At 49.2% G+C, this 17,626-nt stretch overlaps 2 non-coding genes across 2 annotated transcripts; both read left to right on the top strand.

Annotated features, from left to right (window-relative positions):
- The first annotated feature begins 5,512 nt into the window (after positions 1–5,512).
- LOC149195177 (18S ribosomal RNA) lies at positions 5,513–7,325 on the top strand. Its single transcript, XR_016255452.1, has one exon. It is a non-coding gene; the product is annotated as an 18S ribosomal RNA (ribosomal RNA).
- Positions 7,326–10,073: 2,748 nt separating this feature from the next.
- On the top strand, positions 10,074–13,481 carry LOC149195176 (25S ribosomal RNA). Its single transcript, XR_016255554.1, has one exon. It is a non-coding gene; the product is annotated as a 25S ribosomal RNA (ribosomal RNA).
- The last annotated feature ends 4,145 nt before the right edge of the window (positions 13,482–17,626 follow it).

Raw genomic sequence — 17,626 nt, 5'->3', positions numbered from 1 at the left:
TTTGGGTTTTCCTGAAAGATTCCCTTGGGTCATCTGTAGGGTGGCCGATTTTCATCTTCTCTCCATCCCAAGTCGATAGCGCATGAGCGGTAATGTTGGCCATGCTTGTCCCAAGAGGCATATGTGAACAATTCCCCTTCAGCTCTCTAAGTTCTTGGAGTTGTGTATGGGTTGTTTTGGTGTGGCTCCCTGGCTCGTCTTGGTCCTCTCATGCCCCTCCAGATGATACCAGCGACAAGTTTTCTTTCTGTGTGAAAGGTGGGTTAGTAATCAAGTTGTGTTTTCATGTTTGCCTGAACAATGGCCTTGGGTTGTTTGAAGGGTGGCCGATTTTCATCTTCTCTCCATCCCCACTTGGTAGTGCATGAGCGGTATTGTTGGCCACGCTCATCTTGGGAGGCATATGTGAACAATTCCCCTTCCACTCTCCAAGTTATTGGAGTTGTGTGGGCTATTGTGGTGTGGCTCCCTGGCTTGTCCTGGTCCCCCTCGTGCCCCTCCAGATGATACCAGTGACAGGTTTTCTTTCCGTGTGAAAGGTGGGTTGGTAATCGAGTTGTGTTTTCGGGTTTGCCTAAACGATGGCCATGGGTCATTTGTAGGGTGGCCGATTTTCATCTTCTCTCCATCCCCACTCGGTAGCGCATGAGTGGTAATGTTGGCCATGATCGTCCTGGGAGGCATATGTGAACAATTCCCCTTCCTCTCTCCAAGTTCTTGGAGCTGTATGGGCTGTTCTGGTTTGGCTCCCTAGCTCGTCATGGTCCCCTCATGCCCCTCCAGATGATACCAGTGACAAGTTTTCTTTCCGTGTGAAATGTGGGTTGGTAATCAATTTGTGCTTTCGGGTTTTCCTAAACGATGGCCTTGTGTCGTTTGTAGGGCAGCCGATTTTCATCTTCTCTCCATCCCCACTCAGTAGCGCATGAGCGGTAATGTTGGCCATGCTCATCCTGGGAGGCATATGTGAAAAATTCCCCTTCCGCTCTCTAAGTTCTTGGAGCTGTATGGCCTATTGTGGTGTGGCTCCCTGGCTCATCCCGGTCCCCTCGTGCCCCTCCAGAAGATACCAACGATAGGTTTTCTTTCCGTGTGAAAGGTGGGTTGGTAATCGAGTTGTGTTTTCACATTTTCCTAAACGATGGCCTTGGGTCATGTGTAGAGCAGCCAATTTTCATCTTCTCTCCATCCCCACTTGGTAGTGCATGAGCAATAATGTTGGCCATGCTCGTCCTGGGAGGCATATGTGAACAATTCCCCTTCCACTCTCCAAGTTCTTGGAGTTGTATGGGCTATTGTGGTATGGCTCCCTGGCTTGTCTTGGTCCCCTGGTGCCCCTCCAGATGATACCAGCGATAGGTTTTCTTTCTATGTGAAAGGTGGGTTAGTAATCGAGTTGTGTTTTCACGTTTGCCTAAATGATGGCCTTGGGTTGTTTGTAGGGTGGTTGATTTTCATCTTCTCTCCATCCCCACTTGGTAGCACATGAGTGGTAATGTTGGCCATGCTCGTGCTGGGAGGCATATGTGAACAATTCCCCTTCCGCTCTCCAAGTTCTTGGAGCTGTATGGGCTGTTGTGGTGTGTCTCCTTGGCTCATCCTGGTCCCCCTCGTGCCCCTCCATATGATACCAGTGACAGGTTTTCTTTCCATGTGAAAGGTGAGTTGGTAATCGAGTTGTGTTTTCGTGTTTGCCTGAACGATGGCCTTGGGTCGTTTGTAGGGTGGTCGATTTTCATCTTCTCTCCATCCCCACTCGGTAGCAAATGAGTGGTAATGTTGCCCATGCTCGTCCGGGGAGGCATATGTGGACAATTTCTCTCTAAGTTCTTGGAGCTATAGGGGCTATTGTGGTTTGGCTGCCTGGCTCGTCTTGGTCCCCTTATGCCCCTCCAGATGATACCAGCGACAGGTTTTCTTTCTGTGTGAAAGGTGAGTTGGTAATTGAGTTGTGTTTTCGCATTTGCCTGAACGACGACCTTGGGTCGTTTGTAGGGTTTCCGATTTTCATCATCTCTCCATCCCCTCTCGGTAGCGAATGAGTGGTAATGTTGGCCATGCTCGTCCCAGGAGGCATATGTGAACAATTCCCCTTCTGCTCTCTAAGTTCTTGGAGCTGTATGGGTTGTTGTGGTGTGGCTCCTTAGCTCATCCTGGTCCCTCTCGTGCCCCTCCAGAAGATACCGGTGATAGGTTTTCTTTCCGTGTGAAAGGTGGGTTGGTAATCGAGTTGCTTTGTCAAGTTTTCCTGAATGATGGCCTTGGGTCATTTGTAGGTTAGCCGATTTTCATCTTCTCTTCATCCCCACTCAGTAGCACATGAGCGTAATGTGGGCCATGCTCATCCCCGTCCCTCTTTCCCATCCCAACGATAAGAATGTTGAAAGTTTTCTTAATGCTCCTTTGAGGCTTCGTTGTTGCGGTCCTAGATGGAAGCCCCAAAGCTCCGTCGTGCCTATGTCACACTCGTGCCCCTCGGTTGTTGCGAATAGAGAATTTTGATTGGGCTGGGCAGCCGTTTGTTGCTCCATTGAAATTGGCTCCTCATTATATTGTTCACCTCCTCCCTATTTGGTGCGGAGGGTTTTGCTTCTCGTGTGAAAGGTGGGTTGGTAATTGAGTTAGTTTTTCGGGTTTGCCTCAAGAGTGGCCTTGGGTCGTTTGTAGGGTGGCCGATTTTCATATTCTCTCCATACCCACATGGTAGTGCATGAGCGATAATGTTGGCCATGCTTGTCTCGGGAGGCATATGTGAACGATTGCCCTTCTGCTCCAAGTTTTGGGAGTTGTATGGGTTGTTGTGGTGTGGCTCCTTGTGATGGCTAGCCTCTTCATTGTTCGGCTGTTTATGGTGCCAGTGTCTTGTGCTTGTACTCTTTCCCTGTTGGAATTGTCGGTTGAGATGCATACATTTAAGAGGGACATGGAAGGGTTTTGGTTGTAAACCACCTACCCCTCCCTCTTGCTTTCTTTTTCCGTCGGGCGATATGAGGTGCAATTCTCCTTATTGTAAAGTCAAGGGTTGCGATTCCTTTCAAAGTGAACATAGTTCGTGGTTGCGTTGGCTTTGAGGTTTTGATAGATGTGTTGGCCCATATGTTTGATCGAGGGGTCAACTTTTCACTTGCATCTTGCGTGCGTGGCAAGATTTTGCGGTTGGAAATGTGAATTCATAATGTTTATGGGCATTTATTGTTTCAATTGTGTATGCGCTCCTGGTCCAATGTGGAGGAGGCTTGCTATGTTGAGGGTGGGGGCTATCTCGAAGAAGGATTTTGAGGTGGAACGCTTTGACCTCCCTCCTTTGTGTGGAGGTGGCCATAGGGAAAAGTATTCATCGTCTAGTCGGTAAAGCTGTGAGAAATCTCCTAGGTCTCCTGTACGTAGGGTGCGGGGGGTGTGGAGCTGCCCGATCCCTCCTCCTATTTGGATATGTTCTTGTATTGTGTAGCGAGCCTCTTGATTTGCATTTATTTCCTTCCTTTGCCTTCGCATCGTGGTTGCTGCAGGCGGTCAAGTGATTGAGGTCCACCGTTGCTGCTGTCTGGATGGACTCCTAGGTGGCCTCGGTGCATGGCATGGAGGGTTGGCGGGCACATTTCTAACAGAGGTTGTGGGCTCGGTTGGTATTGTTTTTTGTTTCCTTCCATTTCCTTTGCGTTGAGGCTACCGCAGGCGATCATGCGATTGAGGTCCATCATTGCTGTTGTCCGGGTGGACTCCTAGGTGGCCTCTCTGCAGGGAGGGGAGGGTTGGGGGGCACTTGTTATTTCAATTGTGTATGCGCTCATGGTCCAACGGGGAGGAGGCTTGCTACATCGATGGTGGGGGCTATCTAGAAGAAGGATTTCGAGGTGGAATGCTTCGACCTCCCTCCTTTGTGTGGAGGTGGCCGTAGGGGAAAATTTTTCATCATCTAATCGGTAAAGCTGTGGGAAATCTCCTAGGTTGCTGGTATGTAGGGTGCGTGGGGTGCGAAGCTGCCCGATCCCTCCTCCTGTTTGGATATGTTCTTGTATTGTGTAGTGAGCCTCTTGATTTGCATTTATTTCCTTCCTTTGCCTTCACATCGTGGTTGCTGCAGGCGGTCAAACGATCGAGGTCCACCATTGCTACTATCCGGGTGGACTCCTAGGTGGCCTCAGTACGTGGCATGGAGGGTCGAGGGACATTTCTAAGAGAGGTTGTGGGCTCGATTAGTTTTGTTGTTTTGTTTCCTTCCGTTTCCTTTGCATTGAGGCTGCCACAGGCGATCATGCGATCGAGGTCCATCGTTGCTGTTGTCCGGGTGGACTCCTAGGTGGCCTCTCTGCAGGGAGGGGAGGGTTGGGGGGAACTTATTGTTTCAATTGTGTATGTGCTCGTGGCCCAACAGGGAGGAGGATTGCTACATCGTTGGTGGGGGCTATCTGGAAGAAGGATTTCGAGGTGGAATGCTTCGACCTCCCTCCTTTGCATGGAGGTGGCAGTAGGGAAAAATTATTCATCGTCCAGTTGGTAAAGCTGTGGGAAATCTCCTAGCTTGCCTGTACGTAGGGTACGTGGGGTGCGGAGCTGCTCGATCCCTCCTCTCATTTGGATATGTGTTCTTGTATTGTGTAGCGAGCCTCTTGATTTTCATTTATTTCCTTCCCCTTTGCCTTCACATCTTGGTTGCCGCAGGCGGTCAAGTGATCGAGGTCCACTGTTCCTACTGTCCGGGTGGACTCCTAGGTGGCCTCGATGCATGTCGTGGAGGGTCGTGGGGCATTTCTAAGAGAGGTTGTGGGCTTAGTTGGAATTGTTTTATTTCCTTCTGTTTCCTCTACATTGAGGCTGCCACAGGCGATCATGCGATCGAGGTCCATCATTGCTACTGTCCGGGTGGACTCCTAGGTAGCCCCTCTGTGGGGAGGGGTGGGTTGGGCGGCATTTCTAAGGGAGGTTGCGGGCTTGGTTTGTCTTGTATGATTTCCTTCCCTTGCCTTTGTGTCGAGGTTGCCGCAGGCGATCATCTGATCAAGGTCCACTATTGTTGCTGTCCGGGTGGACTCCTAGGTGGCATCGGTGCGGGCGCGGGGAGGTTTGTATGGCCTCTCTATGATGGGATTTGTGCGGTAGGTCATACTATTTTTATTTTCCTTCCTTTTCATTCGCATCAAGGCTGCTGCAGGCAGTTGGGAGATCGAGGTCCATCATTGCTGTTGTCCAGGTGGATTCCTAGGTGGCCTCAGTGTGGGGCGTGGAGGCCTTTGGAGGCATTTATAAGGGAGTGAGTGAGTGATTGCTCGTTTTCTTGTTGGTTGGGCCATGGATGCAAAATCTGGAGTGGCCTTGGTGCATTGTGGCTTGGCAGGTCTACCCATTTTTTTGCCATGTCCTTGGCATGTTGCGTGTGCTTCCTTCTTGGGATGCAAGAGGTGCAAGGCATACAAGTTTTACATGATATTTTGACGTCTCTTTGACTTGATGGGTGTTCAGGTTGGCTCTCGGTAAGAGAGGGCCCGAAATTCCCTTTGAAGTGGGAGGGTGCTACCTGGTTGATCTTGCTAGTAGTCATATGCTTCTCTCAAAAATTAAGCCATGCATGTCTAAGTATGAACTAATTTAGAATGTGAAACTGCGGATTGCTCATTAAATCAGTTATAGTTTTTTTAATGGTACCATACTACTCGGATAACCGTAGTAATTCTAGAGCTAATACATGCACCAAGTCTAGACTCTTTGGAAGGGATGATTTTTTTAGATAAAAGGTCGGCGCAGGCTTGCCCACTTCTCCGGTGAATCATGATAACTCGACCAATCGTACAGCCCTTGTGCTGGCGATGCTTCATTCAAATTTATGCCCTATCAACTTTCAATGGTAGAATAGAGGCCTACCATGGTGGTGATGGGTGATGGAGAATTAGGGTTCGATTCTGGAGAGGGAGCCTGAGAAACGGCTATCACATCTAAGGGAGGCAGCAGGCGCGCAAATTACCCAATCCTGACATGGGGAGGTAGTGACAATAAATAACAATACTGGGCTCATCGAGTCTGGTAATTGGAATGAGTACAATCTAAATCCCTTAACGAGGATCCATTGGAGGGCAAGTATGTTGCCAGCAGCCGCGGTAATTCTAGCTCCAATAGCGTATATTTAAGTTGTTGTAGTTAAAAAGCTCGTAGTTGGATCTTGGGTCGTAAAGGTCAGTCCACCTACTCGATGTGCACCTGCCCTTCAGTCCCTTTTGTTGGCGGCATGCTCCTAGCCTTAATTTGCTAGGTCCCGGTTCCAGTGTTGTTACTTTGAAAAAATTAGAGTGCTCAAAGCAAGTTTATGCTCTGAATACATTAGCATGTAATAACGTGATAGGAGTCTGGTCCTATTATGTTGGCCTTCAGGACTGGACTAATGATTAATAGGGACTGTCGGGGGCATTCTTATTTCATTGTCAGAGGTGAAATTCTTGGATTTATGAAAGACAGACCACTGTAAAAGCATTTGCCAAGGATGTTTTCATTAATCAAGAATGAAAGTTGCGGGCTCGAAGACGATCAGATACCGTCCTAGTCTCAACCATAAATGATGCCGACCAGGGATCGACGGATGTTGCTCTAAGGACTCCGCCAGCACCTTCTAAGAAATCAGAGTGTTTGGGTTCCAGGGGGAGTATGGTCACAAGGCTGAAACTTAAAGGAATTGACGGAAGGGCACCACCAGGAGTGGAGCCTGCGGCTTAATTTGACTCAACACGGGGAAACTTACTAGGTCCAGACATAATAAGGATTGAAAGATTGAGAGCTCTTTCTTGATTCTATGGGTAGTGGTGTATGGCCGTTCTTAGTTGGTGGAGCGATTTGTCTAGTTAATTCAGATAATGAACGAGACCTCAGCTTGCTAACTAGCTACGTGGAGGTCCCCCTTTGTGGCCAGCTTCTTAGAGGAACTATGGCCATTTAGGCCATGGAAGTTTGAGGCAATAATAGGTCTGTGATGCCCTTAGATGTTCTGGGCTGCATGCGCGCTACACTGATGCAGCCAACGAGTTTTTATTCCTGGTTCGAGAGGATTGGGAAATCTTCTCAAATTGCATCGTGATGGGGATAGACCATTGCAATTATTGGTCTTCAACAAGGAATTCCTAGTAAGCGCGTGTCATCAACTCATGTTGACTATGTCCCTGCCCTTTGTACATGTCGCCCATCACTCCTACCGATTGAATGATCCAGTGAAGTGTTCAGATTGCGTCGACGATGGTGGTTTGTCGTTGTCGACGTCATGAGAAGTTCATTGAACCTTATCATTTAAAGGAAGGAGAAGTCGTAACAAGGTTACCGTAGGTGAACTTGTGGTAGGATCATTGATATCAGGGGTTTTATTTTTTGGTTCGAGCTGGTTGGGTTTCGATTGCAATGTGGGAATTTGTGGTGCGTCTCTAGGGGAGCGGGTTTGGTGTTTGGCAGGAACATTGTTGGTTGCTTGTCTCGAGGTAACGCTTATTTTTTCGTGTGTGCCTGCAAGCCATGCTTGTGCTTGTCCCACCCATCCTTTGTTTTTCTCCCCCCCAATGTGTTTCTGCATGGGGTTCGGAAGCTTGTTTCTTGGGAGCCCTTCCGACGATCTGTTCAGTCGGGCATGGTTGCTGCAGAGTTGAGGTGCTTGGTAAATACGATGGATAAATTTGGACTCGTTAGTAGTGACGGTGCTCAGTCTTTTTTTCATTGGAATGCATGGGCCAAGGGTGCGGGCTTCCATAGTTGGTTCTCTCGAAAAGGCGATGGCAGTTGATGTGTTGCTTGGTGAGCTTTTTCGCTGGTGGTTGGGTCGAGGGAGTGGTTGCACGCACGCCTGGTAGCTCAAACCTTCCCTGAGGGGAGATTTTCGGGGTGAGGTAAATATGGGATGGATGAAGAGCAGTTCAACCCATTGGGCTGGCCACCCTAGTCCCTCCCGACCGTTCCTCGACATGCCCTTGCAGAAGGGTTGGGTGTCCAGGTAATGAAAAGCAAATCCCTCGGTCTGAGCTCCATCGAGATCAAAATTTCCCCCGCCAACGGGCATGAGGGTGGCAATCTTATCTCGTGCCTTTGCCGTCGAGGGAATTCCTCGTCCTCTCATGAGCCACTCCCCTTCTAAGGGAAAAAGAAGTAGCGGGTTGTGTCTTTGTTCCTCCCTTTGGATTGTGGGTTTTTTGTGGGACTTGTGTCGTTCCTTTGTTTCGTGGTGTGCACTTTGTGAATGTCCCTCTCTCTAGTGGCCTTACACCATCAATGTATTTGTGGCCCGCGGCTTTCTCCAGCATTGAGTTTCGGCCCGTGACAACTCCCCTTTGGAGTTTGATTCTTTGACCCCCGTTGACTTTCTCACTGGAAAGTTTTTTGGGTGTTTTGTACATGGAGGGGTGCAATAGCGGGGTGGTTTTGTGTTATTGGAAGAAGTCTATTTGTCGTTTGAAGCATTGTGCCACTGGGTTGGGGGGCTGTTTGCCTCTCAGTGACGTGCTCCAGACGCCGGTATCATCGTGGCCCTTGTCTTTTCTATTGGCCAATTTTAGGTTGTGATTTATCTGCTTGGTTGTTTGCTATGTTGTAAAGCTAGAAAGGGTGTTGTGTTGAATGCATGTGGGAGGGTGTGAAGAGGTGGGACGCTTTTTTGATTGGGTGCCTTGTTTGTGTTCTTTTTGGTTAGCAGACATCTACTCGGCGTTCTGTTGAGCTTCTCTCTTTTCTTGGGATCTTTGTTTCTTTGGTGTTGTTTTCTTCCCTTCTTCCTTTCGGCCCCAGCTTTATGGAGGAGAGGTGGGATTGTTGTGGATTGGTGTTTGGGAAGGACGAAAAGCAGTGTGAGTTCCCAGGGTGGCCACCCTAGTCCTTCTCAATCACCATCCCCTGCAGTTCCCCCTTTTTCTGAAGGTGCGAGGTTTGGGAAGCTTGTTCTCTATTTGAGCCTCCCCTTGTGAGCTGGTAGCCACATTTGATATCTCTTGCTTTCATGTTGTTTTCTTCCCTTCTTGCTTTTGGCCCCTATCTTTATGGAGAAAAGGTGGGATTGTTGTGGATTGGTGTTCAGGAAGGATGAAAAGCAGTGCGAGTTCTGAGGGTGGCCACCCTAGTCCTTCTCGATCACCGTCCCCTGCAGTTCCCCCCCTTTTTGCGAAGGCACGGGGGTGGGGAAGCTTGTTCTCTATTTGAGCCTCCCCTTGTGAGCCGGTAGACACATTTGATATCTCTCTTTCTTTCATGTTGTTTTCTTCCCTTCTTCCTTTCAGCCCCTAGCTTTACGAAGAAAAGGTGGGATTGTTGTGGATTGGTGTTCAGGAAGGACGAAAAGTAGTGTGAGTTCCCAGGGTGGCCACCCTAGTCCTTCTTTATCGTTATCCCCTATAGTTCCCCCCTATTTACGAAGGCACGGGGTTGGGGAAGCTTTTTCTCTGTTTGAAGCCTTCCCTTGTGAGCCGGTAGCCACGGTTAACATATCCCTTTCACTCTTGTTGTTTTTTTCCCTTCTTCCTCATGGCCCCTAGCATTATGGAGAAAAGGTAGGATTGTTGTGGATTGGTGTTCCGAAAGGACAAAACATAGTGCGAGCTCCCAGGGTGGCCACCCTAGTGCTTATCCATCGTCGCCCCCTTCAATTCCCCCTTTTCACCGAAGGCACGGGGCTTGGGAGGCTTGTGCTTTGTTTTCTACCATTTTCTTCCTTTCGGTCCCTAGCTTTATGGAGAAAAGGGGGAATTGTTGTGGGCTGGTGTTGGGGAAGGGCTAAAAGCAGTGCGAGCTCCCAAGGTAGCCACCCTAGTCCTTCTCGATCACTGTTCCATGCATTTCCCCCCTTTTTTTCGAGGGCATGTCTGTCTGGGCGTCGCATCCCATTCAAATTCGCTCCCTGCAATATGATAGGGAGCAACGGAGTTGGTCGTCCGTGCCCCATGTGGTGCGGTCGGCTGAAATACCTCAAGCGATGTTTCGTGGCGTGCGTCGGCGAGCGGTGATCTTGTCCCCTTGGATGGGCAGTCGACGTTAGCTGATGCGGGCTTTGTGTGGCATCGCTTGAACTTACTTTTCTCTCTCTTGTCCTCCCATGGGGTAGGGCGGATTTAGCTCCAACTTTGTGACCTCAGCTCAAACGAGAACACCCACTGAGTTTAAGCATATAATTAAGCGGAGGAGAAGAAACTTACAAGGATTCCCCTAGTAGCAGTGAGTGAACTGAGAAGAGACCAACATGAAAATCAGGCGGCGTCACTGCCTGAATTGTAGTATGTATAAGCGTCCTCAGCAACAAACCTGGGCCAAGCCCCTTGGAAGGGGGTGCTTGAGAGGGTGACAGCCCCGTCGGCTCGGGACCCTGCCACACCACGAGGCTTGTCGGCGAGTTGGGTTGTTTGGGAATGCAGCCCTAATTGGGTGGTAAATTCCATCCAAGGCTAAATACGGGTGAGAGACCGATAGCGAAAAAGTACCGTGAGGGAAAGATGAAAACGACTTTGAAAAGAGAGTTAAAGAGTGCTTGAAATTGTCGGGAGGGAAGCGGATGGAGGTTGTCGATACGTCTCGGTCAGATGTGGAATGGCTTAGGCTGGTTCGCCGCTCAACTTGAGGTGCAAACCAACATGGGCTGCTGCATCGTCACAAGCGCAGGTGGATTACTGCCTGTCGGTTTGCCGCTGTGGTGGTCGAGGAATGAAGTGTGCGCCCTTGTGGTAGGTTGTGTGCACCTGTGCACTCGTGGTGTTGGTTGGCAGGCTTTCCATTCGACCCATCTTGAAATATGGACCAAGGAGTGTAACATGTGTGTGAGTCGGCGGGTTTGAAAACCTACGAGGCGCAAGGAAGTTGACAGGCGAGATCCCCTCTCTGGGGGGGTGAATTGTCGACAGACCTTGAGCTTATGCGAAGGGTTCGAGTGCGAGCACACCTGTTGGGACCCGAAGGATGGTGAACTATGCCTGAGCAGGGGGAAGCCAGAGGAAACTCTGGCGGAGGCTCGTAGCGATACTGACGTGCAAATCATTCGTCTGACTTGGGTATAGGGGCGAAAGACTAATCGAACCATCTAATAGCTTTTTTACTCCAAAGTTTCCCTCAGGATAGCTGGAGCTCACACACAAGTTTTATCAGGTAAAGCAAATGATTAGAGGCATCATGGGTGTAACGCCCTCAACCTATTCTCAAACTTTAAATAGGTAAGAGGGTGCGGCTGCTCAATTGAGCCGCGCCGTGGAATCGAGAACTCCAAGTGGGCCATTTTTGGTAAGCAGAATTGGCGATGTGGGATGAACCGAAAGTCAAGTTACGGTGCCGAATTGCGTGCTAACCTAGATCCCACAAAGGGTGTTGGTTGATTAAGACAGCAGGACAGTGGTCATGGAAGTCGAAATCTGCTAAGGAGTGTGTAACAACTAATCTGTCGAATCAACTAGCCTCGAAAATGGATGGCGCTGAAGCGTGCAACCTATACTCGACCGTCGGAGAAATTGCCTGGCTCCGATGAGTAGGAGGACGTGGGGGTCATTGAGAAACCTTGGGCGTGAGCTTGGGTGGATTGGCCCCTGGTGCAGATCTTGGTGGTAGTAGTAAATATTCAAATGAGAACTTTGAAGACTGAAGTGGGGAAAGGTTCCATGTGAATAGCACTTGGACATGGGTTAGTCGATCCTAAGAGATGGGGAAGCCTTGTATCAAGGGTGCACTCTGCACGAGCATCGAAATGGAATCAGATTAATATTCCTGAACCGGGACATGGCGGCGAGCGGCAACGTTAGGAAATCCGAAGATGTCGTCAGGGGCCCCGGGAAGAGTTATCTTTTCCTTTTAATAGCTTACCCACCCTGGAATCGGTTCACCTGAAGATAGTGTCCAGCAGCTAGAAGAGCACCGCACGTCTTGCGGTGTCCGGTGTGCCCTCATCGCCCCTTGAAAATCTAGAGGACCAAGTACCGTTCATGCTCGGTCCTACTCATAACCACATCAGGTCTCCAAGGTGAACAACCTCTTGTCAATAGAACAATGTAGGTAAGGGAAGTCGGCAAAATGGATCTGTAACTTTAGGAAAAGGATTGGCTCTCAGGGCTGGGCCTAGTGGTCTGCGCCCTCAACTCGTGGACTGTCGGTAGTCTGCCCGAGCTGCTCTCGTGGTGAAGGCGGGCAGTCGCGTGCCAATTGGGCTACGGCCGTAGAATGCCCCTTGCCGGGGGATTTTCCCTAGGCATCGAACAATCGACTCAGAACTGGTATGGATAAGGGGAATCCGACTGTTTAATTAAAACAAAGCATTGCAATGGTCCCTGCAGATGCTAACGCAATGTGATTTTTGCCCAGTGCTCTAAATGTCAAAGTGAAGAAATTCAACCAAGCGCAGGTAAATGGTGGGAGTAACTATGACTCTCTTAAGGTAGCCAAATGCCTCTTCATCTAATTAGTGACGTGCATGAATGGATTAACGAGATTCCCACTGTCCCTATCTACTATCTAGAGAAACCACAACCAAGGGAACAGGCTTGGCAGAATCATCGGGGAAAGAAGACCCTGTTGAGCTTGACTCTAGTCCGACTTTGTGAAATGAGTTGAGAGGTGTAGAATAAGTGGGATCTGTTTTCAGTGCAAGTGAAATACCACTACTTTTAACGTTATTTTACTTATTCCGTGGGGCGGAGACGTGGAACTGCCCCTGTTTTTGGACTTAAGGCATGTTTCGGCGGGTTGATCCGGGTGGAAGACATTGTCAGGTGGGGAGTTTGGCTGGGGCGGCACATCTATTAAAAGATAACGCAGGTGTCCTAAGATGAGATCAAGGAGAACAAAAATTCTTGTGTGGAACAAAAGGGTAAAAGCTCATTTGATTTTGATTTTCAGTACGAATAAAACCGTGAAAGCGTGGCCTATCGATCCTTTAGATTTTTGGAATTTGAAGCTAGAGATGACAGAAAAGTTACCACAGGGATAACTAGCTTGTGGCATCCAAGCGTTCATAGCGACGTTGCTTTTTGATCCTTCAATGTCGGCTCTTCCTATCATTGTGAAGTAGAATTCACCAAGTGTTGGATTGTTCACCCACCAATAGGGAACATGAGCTGGGTTTAGACCGTCGTGGGACAGGTTAGTTTTACCCTACTGATTAACCACACCGCAATAGTAATTCAAATTAGTACGAGAGGAACTGTTGATTCACACAATTGGTCATTGTGCTTGGTTGAAAAGCCAGTGGCGTGAAGGTACTGTGTGTCAGATTATGACTGAACACCTCTAAGTCAGAATCCATGCTAGAAGTGGTGCATGTCACTCTTCGACTGTATCTACAACCGCAGTAGGGGCGTCAATTTGTCGCCCCCAGGGGCTCATGTCATTTGAAAACCGCGACCGTGAAGCATCTCGGTCAGGGCAGATTTGAAGTTCAATTCCAAATGGTCGTTGAGAAGAATCCTTTGCAAATGACTTAAATACGACGGGGTATTGTAAGTGGCAGAGTGGCCTTGTTGCCATGATCCACTAAGATTTAGCCCTTGGTCGCCTTGATTTAGGGCTTCGCTCTTGTCACAAACAAAATCTGGGCAACCCTCTCCTCCAGATGGCAATTTTTCATTGCTTGGGGGCGGGAAATTTAGGGATTCCGCGCCGCGATGGAAAAGGCACTGAAGCCTGGGAAAACTGGGGTTTCCATGTAGTGCCCTGGTGCCCAAAATTTGGGGTTTCCATGCCGCGCCCCGACGCCCAAAATTTGGGGTTTCCACCTGGCGCCTAAAATTTGGGGTTTCCATCGGGCGCCTAAAATTCGGGGCTTCCATGTCGCGCCCAAAATTTGGGGTTTCCACCCGGCGCAAATTTTTTTTGGGTTTACAAGTCGTGCCCAAGCCCAGGGAAACTTGGGGTTTCCATGTCGCGCCCCTGTGCCCAAGTCGGGGGAAACTTGGGGTTTCCATGTCGGCCCCAACCGAAACCGGCGGCGCCCAAGCCTGGGGAAACTTAGGGTTTCCCAGTCGCATCCCGACGCCCAAGCCTGGGGAAACTTGGGGTTTCCGAGTCACGTCGAAACCGACGGCACCCAAGCCTACGGAAATTGGGGGTTTCCGAGTCACGCCCCGGTGCCCAGGCCTAGGAAAACTTGGGGTTTCCATGTCGCGCCACGACCGAAGCCAGCGGTGCCCAAGCCTGTGGAGACTCGGGGTTTTCCATGTCATACGCTAGCGCCCAACCCTGTGAAACTTGGGGTTTCCATGTCCCACCCTTGATGGAACCACGGGTTTCCGCATTTTACGGCACGATGGAAACACGGGGTTTTCAACAATGCCCCAACGCAGGGAACTTGGGGTTTCCATGACGATGCAAACCAGCTCGCAAGTCTCGGGAACTTGGGGTGTTTCAAAACCACTGCCCAAGTCTGGGAAACTCGTTGTTTCCATGTCGTGGCACACCCTGAATCATCCGAGAGTCTGTGGAACATTGGATTTCCATGTTGTGGGGCCACGAAGAGCCACCAAAGTTCGGGGAACTTGGGGTGTTCATTTTGTGGTGCGATGAAAACTACTACCCAAGTCAGCGGACACACGTGGGGTTTCCATTTCGCATCACAACAAAAGTTGCTACCCAAGTCTGGGAAACGCGGTGTAACGTCCTACGGTTCGGTTTCTCCCCATCAGTGCGAAGTGCGAACTCTACGACCAAAATGTGTGAAGGGACATCAATATAATGCACATTAGAGGTGGAGCAATAGTTGGTTTATAGCGTGGGAGAATTTGGCATAACCCACGGGCCGACTTGAATGAAGGATTGTTTTCCGACCAACAATCGGATGGCAAGTTTGCGACATGTAAGGGAGTTTTGGCACGCGGTGGTCAAGTCAGCCTGGGTAGCGACTCGCCCAACCTCTCTTAAAAATATGGCAAGGTGTTGGAGCATTTGGCATTCATTCAAAGATGGACATTCGAACACGAGCATTCGGTGATCAAGAAAAAAGTGCGAAGTAGTGGAGCAGGTCGCAAAAGAGGCGCTGGCATATATCCGCCCGCTCTTAGGCAAGCACACACGTTATGCATAGGTTTTGGTTATCGGGTGAGGGCGCGAGTAAGGAAGGCACCCGCTGTTCGGTGTGACACGGGGTGTCTCGTGTAGGTCGCCCACCTGTCGTGGAAGAAGAAACGCAGAGGTGTCTCGGGTGACTCGGGTAAGTCGCCCGCCCGTCGTGCAAAAGGAAACGCGGGGTGACTCGGGGGAGGTCGCCCACCCATCATGCAACGGTAAATGAGGTTCGGTCGAGGAGTACGGTTGGCAGCTCGTGTGAGGGCGTGCCTACCCAGCTCGGGCAAGGAACTCGGTTGGCACACGGAGTTGTTGCCTATTTGTAAAATTGGCTAAGTATGAAACTTGTTGTTTCCCAAGTATACTTGTAAAGCCTCGTAAACATTGTAGAGTTGAATAATAAATTGTATTCAGGCAGACTCATTATTCAGGGAGTTGCCCCTCCCTTTATACTGTGCAATTGTGTTCTTCATGTATAATTGCTAATGACAATGAATGTGTATGGGTGTTCATTGGTATAAAGGAAACATAATAATACTTGGTTGCGAAAAACAAAATAAGTAGAATAATGGTTGGGCGTAGTCCATGAACATAAGTATTGGTGAAAAGAAAGTGTTCGGTGGCACCGCACCTCGCCAAATACGGCTGAAAGACTATTGTAGGCCTGAGGGCATGACACGCAGGGTTCCCATGTCGCTCGTGCCATGTTAGGCATGGCGCACGCCCCTTGATACCTGCACGATGGGCGAGCCACCAACAAAAGGCGCGCGAGAAACCCTTGTTGCATGCCCGGATGAAAGAGGTGACCATGTGTAGATGAGTTTGGATGCGGGTAGGTGTGCGACGTGCGGCGATGGGTGTAATCAGCGAGGCATTGGAGTCGACCCATGGGTGCAACGGTGCACATGAAGGGATGCGGCGGTTCGTTGGAATGGCGCGTGTCGAGGTTATGTGGCAGGTCAACCGGGCATGCATGTTGATGGAGCCGACCCTTGTTATCCTCGAGAGACATGACCCTTGGGAAAAAGGATGCGTATAAGTAAGGAGGATGGCATTCGACGAAGGGACATTAGACTTAGACTTCCACATCACAGAACAAGTGCGAAGGAAGGAGTTGGGCGAAAACAGAAGGAAGAAGAGGATGCATGTAAGAGGGCTGCACTGGCGGGCAGATTACAGAGGGCGGGTCGGGCTTGGTAGTGCGGACAGGCAAAGCGGGGCTGGTTACCGTCTGGGCAGGCAGGCCGCACTACATGCGGGCCATGCGCCCTCACTATGGACCGCACCGACGAGCATAGTTTGGGCGCCACAGAAGGAAAAGTCAGGCAAACAGGTTCGTAGTTCAGGTGTGGAGTTGTGTCATGCAGGCCGTGGGCCATTGCAGCACGACCACATGACACGATAGGTTGAAAGAATAATTGAAGAAGATAAATTTATGGTAAGTTATTTTCATTGCATTGTTAAGAACACTTATTGGAAAATTGACCGAGTGTTGAAGTAGGCATAGACCGTGTACTCAAGTATCGGTAAAAGGAAAAAGTATGAAGGTGCCACACCCGCTTATGCGTGGTTGAAATACTACCACTAGGATAGGAGCGTGACATGGGGTCTCCCAGTCCCTCCTCGACAAAAGTCACCAAATTGCAGGGAACCCAGGGATTCCATGTCCCGCCTTGTCGAAAGCATCCCAAGTGCAGGAAATTTTGGGTTTCCATGTCTCATTGCGATGTAAATTGCCCCAGGTGCAGTAAACTTGGTGTACATCGAGCCTGCGACCTTACATCAAGAAATAGGCTCAGTTGGTCGAGAGAATGAAGGTTTCTTCATTAGTAAAGGATCTCACTAAGGATCAAAGGTTGGAGTCTCTTCTAGAGCCGTCCACCATGGACTATCAAAAGTTGAAAGAAGGACAAAGTGTCGGGGAACGAAGCGTCGAAGAAACAAAGTGCAGAGAGGAGGAAGGACTCGACTGGTGCTAGGGGGATATTATTGTCAAGGGTCTAGGGCTTCACAATGAGCAATAAGAAGCTTCAATGAGAGAAATTTATGGAAGGGTTTTCCTCTCTGAGAGAGAGAGGGGTTTTTCCCTGGCAAAGAACCAACATCTTGTGTTCTTGTTCTTATGTTTTTGGCACTAATTTGATGAAAGTAAACACACATGCATTAATAAGAAGACAAGAATATTAAGATAACACGATAAATTGCAAAAGATCTTCACAAATTGTTATCAAGTCTAGAAGAATCCTGCTATACCCCATTGCCCCAAATTCTTCAACGTGGTATCGGAGCTAAGGTGACACATCAAGGGAAGGGAATCTCAAGAACATCCGCAAGGTTAAAGCATCAAGCCAAGAAGTCTCAATCACATCAAGGAAAAGAAGGTCTACCATCTATCATTCATCATGGAAGACTACAAAGCAAGACAAAACGCCTTGTATAAAGGCACCTACAAGAAGAACAAATCAAAGAGGGACCTACATCAAGATACGCCATCTTGAAGAATGAAAGGCACTAAGAGTCAAGTCATCAAGCAAGTCCATTTGAAGAAAGAAAGTTGAACAACATCAAGATCTAAGGAAGGCAAGCCATCAAGTCTTCAAGAAGAAAGCAAGTTCACTACATCTCAAACTCTATCAAGTAAGTATATGTC

This window comes from Pinus tabuliformis, chromosome 2_2, assembly GCF_031772625.1.
Source record: "Pinus tabuliformis cultivar Carrire ecotype Pingquan chromosome 2_2, CPIR1, whole genome shotgun sequence".
Classification (NCBI taxonomy): Eukaryota; Viridiplantae; Streptophyta; class Pinopsida; order Pinales; family Pinaceae; genus Pinus; species Pinus tabuliformis.
Note: the sequence above shows the minus strand (reverse complement) of the source record. Positions and strands in the feature narration are given on the sequence as shown.